This window comes from Lepidochelys kempii, chromosome 2 (assembly GCF_965140285.1).
Source record: "Lepidochelys kempii isolate rLepKem1 chromosome 2, rLepKem1.hap1, whole genome shotgun sequence".
Classification (NCBI taxonomy): Eukaryota; Metazoa; Chordata; order Testudines; family Cheloniidae; genus Lepidochelys; species Lepidochelys kempii.
Window position 1 is genome coordinate 123005676 of NC_136381.1, and position 12580 is coordinate 123018255.

A 12580-nucleotide genomic window follows, 5' to 3' on the forward strand; every position below is an offset into this window, starting at 1 on the left:
AACTCAAGACTGATAAGGAGGGCACAGGAAGGAAGTGAGGGGAGAGAGGAACAGGAATATTTGAGCCCAAACTGTAGAGATCTTGGAGAAGGGAGACCTCTGCTCCTCACAGGCCCTAGGCAAAGGGCCGAAAACACAGTATTGCTGCATGGGATTGTTAAAGGTGTTGGTGGAGGGAATGCAAATAAGTAGCATGGGGAGGATACACAGCCAGTGGAGTCCGAGCAATTTCTGTGATGCTAGAAGGTAGGAGCACACACACCCACACAGTCTGTCTGTCTCTCAGTGTGTTATTGCTTTATGTGTAAACCCCCCTCTGCACCAGCTTGTGTACTTGGACTTGGGTCAGTGGGGACAATATCGTCTTTCCCTCCATGGTCTCCTTCCTAACCTTCTCCATGGTGGAGCATATGGCAGAGGCGCTAATGCCTGCACAAGTTCCAGAAGTCCTGTGCTACTCATACCACTGAATTACACTGGCTCCTTGGTCTCTAAGGCCCTCTCTTCTTGAGGAGTGAGCAATATTTCCTTCTTATGGCAGCATCCTGAACTCTTTACTTGGGCAAAACTCCATTTTATTTTGCCTGAGTAAGACTTGTAGGACCCTTAACGAAGCCTTTTCTGGCTCAGTATTTAAGGCTCTCAGAACTGAAGAGCCTTATGAATTACAAACTGGCATCTCCTTTATCATACAGAATGACTACATTGGACTCATTCATGGAATATTTCCCGGCATGAAGCTCCCTCTGCTTTATTTCCATCAAGATATGATTCATATTCATAGGTAGCCACTTAACTCTCTTTATAATCTCTGCACTTTGCTGTGTGTGGTCTGGCAGTAACACGCTCTCCTGTGCTTTAGTGATAGCTTCAGGATAAATAGCATTATTTTCATCATGGTTTGATTTTTGTTTATATTTCACCTGCCATTTGAGCAGTAATGCCCAGCACTTTCAGATATAAAAAAAGCAGCTTCAAGTTCCTGGATGCAAGGGCCAATACACAGAGAGCACTTGGAAAATTTATCAGATGTAGACAAAGGCAGATGTAAGGCAAAGCAGATAAGAGCTGCAACAAAGAAAGCCCATTCTTTCATTAAGAAGATTAATCTTTCAAGATCTTTTTAGATCCTACTTTGTGGACGTCCCAATAGAGGTAGTGAAGATAACTAGCTTGTAGTTAGTGCTTTTCATGAGGCTCTCATAATGTATTACAAAGGAGGTCAGTATCATTATCCTCATTTTACAGATGGGAAAACTGAGGCACCGAGAGAGGAAGTGGACTGGCTTGAGGCCAGTGGCAGACCAATGGCAGAGCAGGGAGTAGAACCCAGGTGTTTGAGTTAAGTTCAGTGCCCTCTCCACTAGGCCATGCTTTCACCTTCAGGTAAAGGGTTCGATCCTCATCTGATGTAAATCAACATTACCCTGTTGACATCAAAGGAAAGATATCAATTTACACCAGCTGTGGATCTGTCCCAACAGCTCAGATATCTAGACTCCCTCTCACTGCATGCATGTATAATTCCATTAACATTAGGAAGTGATCCATGCAAGAGCTGGTCAAAGAAGAGACCTCTAAGTCTTGATTAATTCAAATTGGTTTGTGCTACTCAAAAGAGAAACAAGAGTTTTGTTGTTTATGTAATAAAAGTGTAAAATATATACAGTTGAAATCCATTAGTTGTGTTTTCCCTTGCATATAAGTAGGCCTTTCTTTGTTATTTATCCTAGGTAGAAATGGCCTTTTGAAACCACAAAGCTGGGCCCTGCTTGAGTTTTGGGACTCTGAACATGTCACAGCTAACTTCAGTGTTCATTTCAAAAAGAAAATTGATAGGTCATTTCACATTTTTGAGGCTTTCTCCACAAAAGAAAAAGCTATCTGGAAAGTCGAAAATTTGCAGTTGTGATTCTTCAGAAAAATCACTGCCTAGTCACCCACTTTGAATCCCCTCACTCGCAGATAATCAAGGCAGGCCCCTAAAATTTGTAAAACCCATGGCTACAGGTCCCTTGGCATCTGGAGGGACCTCAGAGCAATTCACAGCTGTGAGAGTGAGTGAGTGCAGCCTGGGCTATTATCACTGGACTTAGAAATACCGCAAGCTCCTCCATGGCTACTTGCCAATGATTACAACTCAGCTGTGGCTCTTCCGCTGAGCAGCCAGTGGGCACTGTGTATGTTGCCAGGGGGCTGCTCAAGTGGCAAGAGATGTAACATTATCTAGTGCTCTAAGCATGGGATTGAAAGCAAAGGGCTTGAACATTCCAGTCCTCATTCTGACATTGATTGCCTTGGGCAAGCCATTTAAGTTTTCTGCCTTAGTTTCCCTAGCTGAGAAACAGGGTCAGTAATACTTACCTACTGCCCAGGGGCAGATGAATAACTTTTGTTTGCACCGCAATATAAGATTATAAAACCCAGAAGGACTGCTGTGGTCATCTTCTCTGACTTCCAGCACAATACATGCTATGGGACTTCCCTGAATTACTTCCTATGCAAATAAGGAAGAGGCATAGTAGTTCCAACTTCCATTCTAACTTTTCTTCTTCAGTGGCTCATAATTTTCTCAAGCAACCTACTTGGTTGTTAATTTTTTCCACATTTGGTCTTGGTCCATAGGCCATTTTTTTGAGTGGTGGAAATGAAATTCTAATAAAAATCAATTGACTTGTTCTGAAAATGGATATTAAAATAACCATCCCTCCCTGCTCAGAGGTATACATCAGAAATTTTGTGCAGGCAAAATTCTAACTAAAAAATGGTAGAAATGATTTTTTTCAAACTTGGATTGTTTTACAGAAGTAATTAAGAGATAAAGAACAAGCCCAGAAGTCTAAAGAAAATCGGTTCAGTGGTTAAGATTTGAAAATGGAAAATTTCATGGAGAAAGTAGAATTGTCTGTTTTGTTTTAATAATTTTGAAATGAAAAACCCTAGAGCAGCTTAGAATACTGGGGAACTCTGAAGGTCTTTAGCTATGATTGATCTAAACTCTCTGCTGACCTAAACGTGGATATGTCGGGGAAGGCCTTTGTTAAGAATGATCCTGTTTGAAAGTCGTCATACTAAATAGATTGAGATTAATGAATTTGCACATTCTACTTTTTATTCTTTTCATTAAACAAGCAAGGCTTTAAAGAAAGTAATTAATGGCAACATTAAGGTTGGGTAAAAAAGCATTTAAAAGTCAAAATTAAATATGAAGGCTGTGGAATCAAAAATTCAAGTCAGGAAGTGCAGAATTGAGGCTGAAAGTTAAGCCTTATATCTGTATATGACTTAAAATATTTCAGTGAGATCAACTAAGCAAGCCAAGTTTGAAGAAAATAAGAAGAGTTCACTGGCTTGGTTAGTTTTCAAATGACTCCTTTATTTCCTTTTTTTTTCAACACCAACCATAGAAGTAAAACCATCTTATTATAAGCTTGGAAATGTGGTTGCTGAAATGGGTAGTAGAATTATTTTGGGGCAGCTTCTGTACATGATAAGGAAATTGAACCACACAGCAGAGAGAATAAATGAACTTACTAAACACATGCTGTACATTAATGGTAAGAGACCGTAAAGATCATGTTATTGTTTGAAACCTTGTGGAAAACATAACCAAACTGAAAGGCAAGGAGCAGCAGCAAAAAGAGCAGAAGGTGCCAGACTCCAACACAAATTATTTGAATTCCACAAATGCCATGAAATTGCCTTAGATGCATATCTTATTCCATATATAGAGTGGCATAGTACATACACCCTACATGGAACCTACATGGAACATGTTCAAGTACAATGTGAACTTGAAGAATATTGTAAATTGCTAGATGATATTATGTGACTTATAAGTATTTTTAGTTTTATAATGCACAAAATATCAGGTTAGTCAAATCAATGGGAATACATCAGCCCCATGGCTTTTAATGAGCAGCTAATTGCATCAATCCAGCAGTCCAACTTTGATCACTGTGTGCATAAAAATTGCTTCAGAATTTTCACAAAGTTATGGAAAATCTTTCATCTGGCAGAAACCAAGACAAGACAAAACAAAACATAAATTATTAAAGTGGGGGGAAGCATCTTGTAGAAAAATACCTCTCTATAAATTCTGGGCTATAATATCAAAAGCATTTTAAAAGCAAATAAAAAAATGTTGCTTCTGCAAATGTGGATGCCTAAATATTAATCAAAGCTTAGCTGCAATCTTGCTGAAATACATAACAAGGTTTTCTAGTTGTCACTCACTATAATTCTGACACTAGTAACGAAATGCTGGTCTCAACTGTGCTTGTGAATGACTTGGGAGACTGGATCAGGTGTTGCGTTCCTTAAAAGTCAATATGCAGACTGTCAACCAATTTCTTTCCATTTGGCAGTGCAAATTGTCTATAAATTGTGCCAGGCTGAAAATATCAGAGCCAATGTGCATTTAAGACAATATATGTGCTTCCCGCTTTCCCACTCTGGCACCCCTGAAGAAGAGAAGCTGCCATGGGGTCTAGCTTATGCTGCCTTCCTTGGCCCCAGCAATGCGGGTGAAAATCTAATTTAGAAAGACAAAGAACTTTGGAATTTTCACCGTAAAGTAAATGGAAAGGTTATAGATAATGGCCATTAACTAACTATGGGCTCCAGGTAGTAATAGCATATTTGCTGTGATGAAATGCCATTTAAATTAAATTCTTTCCACAGCAGAACTAAAATCAGAGCAAAGTATATAAAAATTATGTAGAAGTGTATAGAAATGTATAAAAAGTATATAAAAATGTATTTAAGCCCTGAGGCCCTATCTGGTGATTATGTAAAGACACTTCAGATCCCTTCCTGATTCACCAAGTGTGCTGTCCATCCCTGGAGTGATATTTATCTCTATTTATTCTATAGGTCTTGCCAGGCCCCTAGAGCATAAGGAAGGGAAGGAAACCCTCCATCACCACAAAGGTGAGCACCATTCATTTTTATTGCTATAGTCAAAGGAGCATATAGGCATGACAGCAATTAGAAATGTGTTGAATGGCAAATCTTTAGATTTTCAGTGGTTGGGTGACACCCTCTGCTTTTCCTTCTGATTTGAAAAAACTGCCCGTTGCAATCTCTTTTTTCTAAATCTTATTCCATTTTAAAGTGTGCTCACATATAATGAAATACATGTATAATTCAGTTATGGAAGCTCTGCTGCTCAGGCATTTCAGAAGTTGAGAAGCACCTATTTAAGTATTCTGCAATCTCTCATATCTTCCAGTTGCACATATTCTGCAGGCACTGCAGTATGTCTGCTTTTTTCAGGGCTTATGTTGGATTCTTTAGTAAACATATCGGGTTCTCAATGCTCTGTATAAGACACTGAATCCCCTACACAGGCTCAAACACACATGCAAATGTTGGATTTATTTGCATATCCCTGTGTTTAAAATGTGCTGCTTAGGTTGTATGACATTGCATATTTTGAAACTAATGATTAAATATTTTCTTGACCTGAAAATGCCTTTTGAAGAGGTTTGCTCACTTAGCACAGACCCCACCCAAGAGGTGCTAACTTATTATTACGTGTATTATCATAGTGTATAGGGGCCCTAGTCATAGTCAGTGCTAGATGCTGGGCACATATTAACAGACTTAAGCTACATGTTTGACAGCTTACTTTTATACCCATTGTGCTATGTACTGTTCAAAGATAGAGAAAAGGAAATATAATTGTCCCCATTTTACAGATGGGAGGGGCAGCGGGGAAAGCTGTAGTGTGATGCCCAAGATCAGGCAGAAAATTTGGGATAGGACTGGAAACTGAACCCACATTTCCAAAGTTCAAGTCTATGACTTTAGCCATGTGGCTATCCTTCCAGTCTCAGAATGATTGAGATAGAAACAATCTATTAGATTACCTAGTCCACTATCCTGGCAGTGCAGGTCACTGTCACATGCACATGAAATGTTAGCCCCCTCCAAGGAGCAAAATGTATGCCATGTATGTGGGGCTTCTATTTCAGATTAAGAAAGAAAAACAACAAAGAAAGAAAGAATGTTTATAAAATCCTGAGGGGAGAGAGCAAACTGTCTTCCATTCTGTAAGCTGCTCCATCATCCATCATTTCTTCACAGTTCTGCCACTAGCAGACAAGCAGGCAGACATCTTACAGTTAAAGACAAAAATATATACCACAGAGGGCATATGTTTATGGATACTGATTAGCTTCAACATATGACTATCATCATCCAATTTCACTGGTAACTTAGATCATTTTTCCTGTACAAAGTACCCCTCAGACACACTTGTTTCATGAGATTTACAATTTATCAGTATTGCAGCCAAGATTTTAGTCATGTACTCTTCATGTATCACCAATATCAGGACACAGCTGTTACTCAGGAATTGGGTGGCTCTGGCATGGCTTCTAGATTAATAGACTCTTAGAAATGTAGGTGTGACATGCCCCTCTGGTGTTATCTGGAGCGGTGATCTGCTAGGTCCCTCTAATCCTCGACTCTGGGAGCCAGCCTTACCCTGTTCTGCTGTGAGAACCGCTACTCCTGGGCTGTTCATGCTTCAAACCAAACACACTGCTTCAGGTAGAATAAACAAACAAATGTATTAACTACAAAGATAGATTTTAAGTGATTATAAGTCAAAGCACAAGAAGTCAGATTTTGTCAAGTAAAATAAAAGCAAAATGTATTCTAAGCTGATCTTAACACTTTCAATGCCCTTACAAACTTAGATGCTTCTCACCACAGGCTGGCTGGTTGCCCTTCGCCCAGGCTCTCCCCTTTGATCAGTGCTTCAGTTGCTTGGTGGTGATGTCTGGAGATGGAGATGGAAGAGAGAGAGGGTGTGTCATAAATATAAAGGGAAGGGTAAACCCCTTTGAAATCCCTCCTGGCCAGGGGAAAGCTTCTCTCACCTGTAAAGGGTTAAGAAGCTAAAGGTAACCTCGCTGGCACCTGACCAAAATGACCAATGAGGAGACAAGATACTTTCAAAAGCTGGGAGGAGGGAGAGAAACAAAGGGTCTGTGTCTGTCTGTAGTCGTCTTGGCCAGGGACAGAACAGGAATGGAGTCTTAGAACTTTTAGTAAGTAATCTAGCTAGGTATGTGTTAGATTATGATTTCTTTAAATGGCTGAGAAAAGAATTGTGCTGAATAGAATAACTATTTCTGTCTGTGTATCTTTTTTGTAACTTAAGGTTTTGCCTAGAGGGGTTCTCTATGTTTTTGAATCTAATTACCCTGTAAGATATCTACCATCCTGATTTTACAGGGGGGATTTCTTTATTTCTATTTACTTCTATTTTTTATTAAAAGTCTTCTTGTAAAACACTGAATGCTTTTTCATTGTTCTCAGATCCAAGGGTCTGGGTCTGTAGTCACCTAGGCAAATTGGTGAGGCTTTTTACCAAACCTTGTCCAGGAAGTGGGGTGCAAGGTTTTGGGAAGTATTTTGGGGGGAAGGACGCGTCCAAACAGCTCTTCCCCAGTAACCAGTATTAGTTTGGTGGTGGTAGCGGCCAGTCCAAGGATAACGGGTGTAATATTTTGTACCTTGGGGAAGTTTTGACCTAAGCTGGTAAAGATAAGCTTAGGAGGTTTTTCATGCAGGTCCCCACATCTGTACCCTAGAGTTCAGAGTGGGGGAGGAACCTTGACAGGGTGCATGGCAAATGTCTCTCCCTTTTATCATATCCTTTCTTCCCTCTTGGCTTTGCCCCCCCTCCCCTTCAGAGTCAGGTGAGCATTACCTCATCACTGTCCCAAACTGACCAAAGGAAGGGGGGTGACTCACTCAAGAGTCCAACAGATCCTTTGTTATTGCCTAGGCCGGTGTCCTCTATTCCTGTGAGACTGGGCTGGGTTTGTCCCATACATGCTCTGATGAGGTGTGAACTGCCCCTCTGCTCTTGGAGAGTTTTTGCCTGGGCTTGCTTTAAAACATGAGGACACATTGTCAGCCTCATAACTATATACTTGAAATCACAACCTATAACAATACTATAACAACAATTAATATAACATTACTATAACAACAATGCTCAGTGCATCATGAGCCTTCTGAAGACACCTGACATGACAAACTTTGCATTGGCTACCACACAATCATAAGGATGAACATGGGGGTGTAAGGTGTTCCCCTGAGGTACAGAACATCACAGTAGGGCTGGAAGGGACCTCGAGAGGTCATCTAATCAAGCTCCCTGCACTGAGGCAAGACTATGTATATCTAGCTCGTCCTTGACAGATATTTGTCTAACCTGTTCTTAAAAACCTCCAGTGATGGGGATTCCACAACCTCCCTTGGAAGCTATCCTTATAGTTAGAATGGTTTTTCTAATATCTAACCTAAATCTCCTTTTCTGCAGATTAAGCCCATTACTTCATATCCACCGAAGGTAAAGCATAATTGATCACCATCCTCTTTATAACAACTCCTAGCACCAACTCAGAGCAGCACCAGACCCTACCAGAACAACAGGTGCAAAACCTACAGAAATATCTCCACAGCTACTCCTCATAACACACATGCCTATTACAGCATGTGCTCTGGATGAGGTACACCACTAAATGCCCCCAATAAATACTATGTGGGTGAAACTAGACAATTACTCTGCTCTCGAATGAATTTACACGGGAATGATAAGACAAAAACACCCTATCACCTGTGGGTGAACACTTTTGACAAAGTGATCACTTTATATCTGGCCTATCAGTCCTCATCCTCACAACACTTTCAAAAGATGAGCCTGGGAGCTTAAATTCGTAACTTTTCCAGAAACTAAAAATCATGATCCCAGTAAAGAAGAAGAATAGTTGTATGCAGTGTTGTTGTAGCCATGTTCATCCCAGAATATTAGAGAGACAAGGTGGCTTATTACAACAACCTATAACCAGCTGATCCCCCTTTTTGTCCTACGACAACAGGGATGTTAATGAGCCACTTCACTTTGAATGGGGCCTTGAAATATGTGCTCAACTACCTGTTCCACTTTGTATTTAGCTGTGACACTCTGGGTACATTTTCCAGACCTGAAGAAGAGCTCTGTGTAAACTCAAAAGTTTCTCTCTCTCACCAAGAAAAGTTGGTCCACCTTGTCTCTCTAATATCCTGGGACCAACATGGCTACAACAACACTGCATACAACTATTCTTTTGTACTCCTCCTTAGCAATTCATCCATGTTTCCACTTTTTGTAGGATACCTTTCTGATTTTCCAGGTCATTAAAGAGTTCCTGATGGAGCCATATTGGCTTCTTACTATTCTACCTATCTTACCTTCACACTGGAATAGTTTGCAGTTGTGCCTTTAATAGTGTCTTGAGAAGCTGCCAGCTCTCCTGCAAGTCTCTTGGATTTCCTTCCCCTGGGACCTTACCTACCAGTTCTCTGCGTTCGTTAAACTCTGCCTTTTAAGTCCATTGTCTATATTATGCTGCTCTCACTCCTTCCTTTCCTTAGAATCATGAACTCTATAATTTCATGATGACTTTAACCTAAACTGCCTTTCACCTTCACCTTTGTAACCCGTTCCTCTCTGTTGGTCAGAATCAAGTCTAAAATGGCTGAGTCCCCTGCTACTTCCTCCACTTGCTAAAATAAAAAGTTGTCTCCAAGATATTCCAAGAACTTATATTTTGCCACTTTACTTTTCCAACAGATGTCTGGATAGTTAGAGTCCCCCATTATTACCAGGTTTTGTGTTTTGGATATTTTTGTTATTTTTTCTCAAAATGCTTTATCCACCTCCTCTTCCTGATTTGGTGGTCTGTAATAGACCCCTGCCATGGCATCATCATATAGTTTTCCCCATTTTATCTTTACCCAGGGACTTTGAACTGGTCTGCCTCCTTCTGCACCTCAGAACATGTGACTGTATATAGGGTGACCAGATAGCATATGTGAAAAATTGGGACAGAGGGTGGGGGGTAATAGGCGCCTATATAAGAAAAAGCCCTGAATATCAGGACTGTCCCTATAAAATTGGGACATCTGGTCACCCTAACTGTATATATTCCTTATGCAACATCTCCCTCCTTCTTACTTTACCTGTTCTTCCTGCACAAGCTATATTTCTCTATACCAATATTCCAGTCACAAGATTTATCCCCCTTAAGTCTCTGTGAAGCCAATTGTCTAATTTGTCATAATTGAGCTTATCTACTAATACTTCCTTTTTATTCCCCATACTCCTTGCATTTGTGTATCGACATCTAAGTTGTTGAGCAGATTCCCCCAGTGACTTTTCCGTCTTATTGCTTCTATGACCCTATGATTTAACCTTTCCTCCACCAACTTCTAGCCCTCTGTTAAATTCACCTTATTTATGCTTACCTCTGTACTTTAGTTACCTGTCTGCTTTGAACTTAGTTGAAAACCCTGCTCCACTTCTTGGTCAGGTGGACCTCTCTCTCCTTCCAAAATCAGAATCCCATGTCCAAGGAAGCCAAAGCCCTCCCATCGACGCATATGCTCAGCCATTTATTCATCTGCATTCAAACCAGCAGAATGTTTCCCAAAGTGCACAGGGACAACAGGCTGTCATGTGCATTTCACTTCCCCATTAATTATGCAGTCTAATCTAATACCTTCATTGTTTAATCAGTGATTTATCTGCAGAGAAGTTTTATTAATAGAAAAGGAATAAAATGCTGATTTGTTCTAATCCTGCTACTTTAACAGTTGTTTTGCCTTTGGCCATTTCCATTTATACCCTAGCTCACTCATCTATGACAGTATCTATAGTTAGAATTCTGCTAAGCTAGCTGTATGTTAAATACAAAAAAACCCCAACTTTTAATTAGACATATGTCCCTGGTGCTGATAGCACTGCCATGCTGAGTTTTCTGTCTGACACTGGGAGGCAAATGAGACTGGCACTGACTTGCTTGCCATTTTCCATTGGGTGAGGTTTTCTTTGTGTTTGTTCAGTATGTAATATTGAAGTGGTTTTCATGTCATCTCAAAGTGAATCAAATAAAATAGGATTTCTTGCTTTGTTTACAGTCTGTGGGGGTTAGTGCCATTTGAGAAAAAATATCCCTTTGTGGCAGGGAAATGACTAACCTGAATAATTAATTTTAAAAATGGTTAGTTATTTGCAGACAGCAGGAGAAGCTGTGCAATAAGATAAGTACTCAAGGCACTTTTTTAAAATGTAAAAGTCACATTTATGAAAACAATAAAGATTTTGTTTGTCACATCACAGTGCAAGGTTACATAGGCTCTGATCCTGCAATGTCACAGTGTTGCCATCTCGCAGGAATTTATTCACATCTCATGCTATTTGATATTTTCTTAAAGCCCCAGCTCATAATTTTTGAATGTTTGTGGGTGGCAAACCTCTAAAGAGGTCCAGGAGTCCAGATCCCTTCACTCTCAGAGCCTCATTGACTCCTGTAGTGATCTGCACAGGGGTCTGCCCATCAAGGTCATAGATAGTTTTTGTTTTGTTTGTTTAAATATACAAATTTCAGAGTTACGTTATGCTGATAGGGTCATACAAGTTCCTAAAATACAGGTGACTTTCATTTTCTGTTTTATAGACATTCGATCATCATCATAATAAAACACCCCTCAGAAGACAGTTAGCAGTCAGATCTCAATGAGGAGTTAGGGGACATGAAAGTAGTTTTTTTGTGAAGTTTTGATGGTTACTAGGCTACAACCAACACAAATGCACATGCTTCTGAGTAATCCTGTTTGAAATAAAATATGAAAAACAGTCGGTACCACAAAGTATGTTTTCCAAAGCAAGTAAATTTGTAATTAGTGGGAAGAATAGTTACTTATTTACTTCAGACTGAACTGTGTTAAATGAAATGTTACTGAGCAGGTAGGTTGGGATGCTCCTGGTTTCTGTTCCTGTCTCCGCTACTAATTGCTGTATTACCCTGGCAAATTACTCCGCCTATGATTGGGGATGATCTAGTAGCCAGGGAGCTAAACTGGGACTTCAGAGATTTAGATTCAGTTCCCTTCTTTGCCACAGACTTCTAGTATCCCCTTGGCCAGTCACTTAGCCTCTCCATCTTGGTTCCCCATCTGTAAAATGGGGTAAATATACCCTACTTTATAGGGGTGTTGTGCTGAAAAATACTTTAAAGATTGGAGATGCTGAGATATTATGGTAATGGATATTCTGATAACAGGAGTATGTTAGACAGATTCAGTCATGCTTGTAACTTTAAGCACAGGAGTAGTCTCATAGAGTTCAGTAAAAACAACAAGGAGTCCAGTGGCACCTTAAAGACTAACAGATATATTTGGGCGTAAGCTTTCGTGGGTAAAAAAACACTTCTTCAGATGCATTATTATACTGACACATGAAAAGAAGGGAGTTACCTCACAAGTGGAGAACCAGTGTTGACAGGGCCAATTCGATCAGGGTGGATATTGTCCACTCTCAATAATAGATGAGGAGGTGTCAATTCCAGGAGAGGTAAAGCTGCTTTTGTAATGAACCAGCCACTCCCAGCCCTATTCAGGCCCAAATTAATGGTGTTAAATTTGCAAATGAATTTTAGTTCTCCTGTTTCTCTTTGAAGTCTGTTTTGGACGTTTTTTTGTTCAAGTATAGCTACTTTTAAATCTGTTATAGAAT

At 40.0% G+C, this 12580-nt stretch overlaps 1 long non-coding RNA gene across 1 annotated transcript in view; it reads left to right on the forward strand.

Moving 5' to 3' along the window:
* The window catches only part of LOC144930215 (uncharacterized), a 130222-nt gene that overhangs the window by 8106 nt on the left and 109536 nt on the right, over positions 1 to 12580 (forward strand). Inside the window, exon 2 of the long non-coding RNA XR_013635354.1 lies at positions 4876 to 4932. This is a non-coding gene — a long non-coding RNA (uncharacterized LOC144930215). The remainder of the gene's footprint in view (positions 1 to 4875; positions 4933 to 12580) is intronic.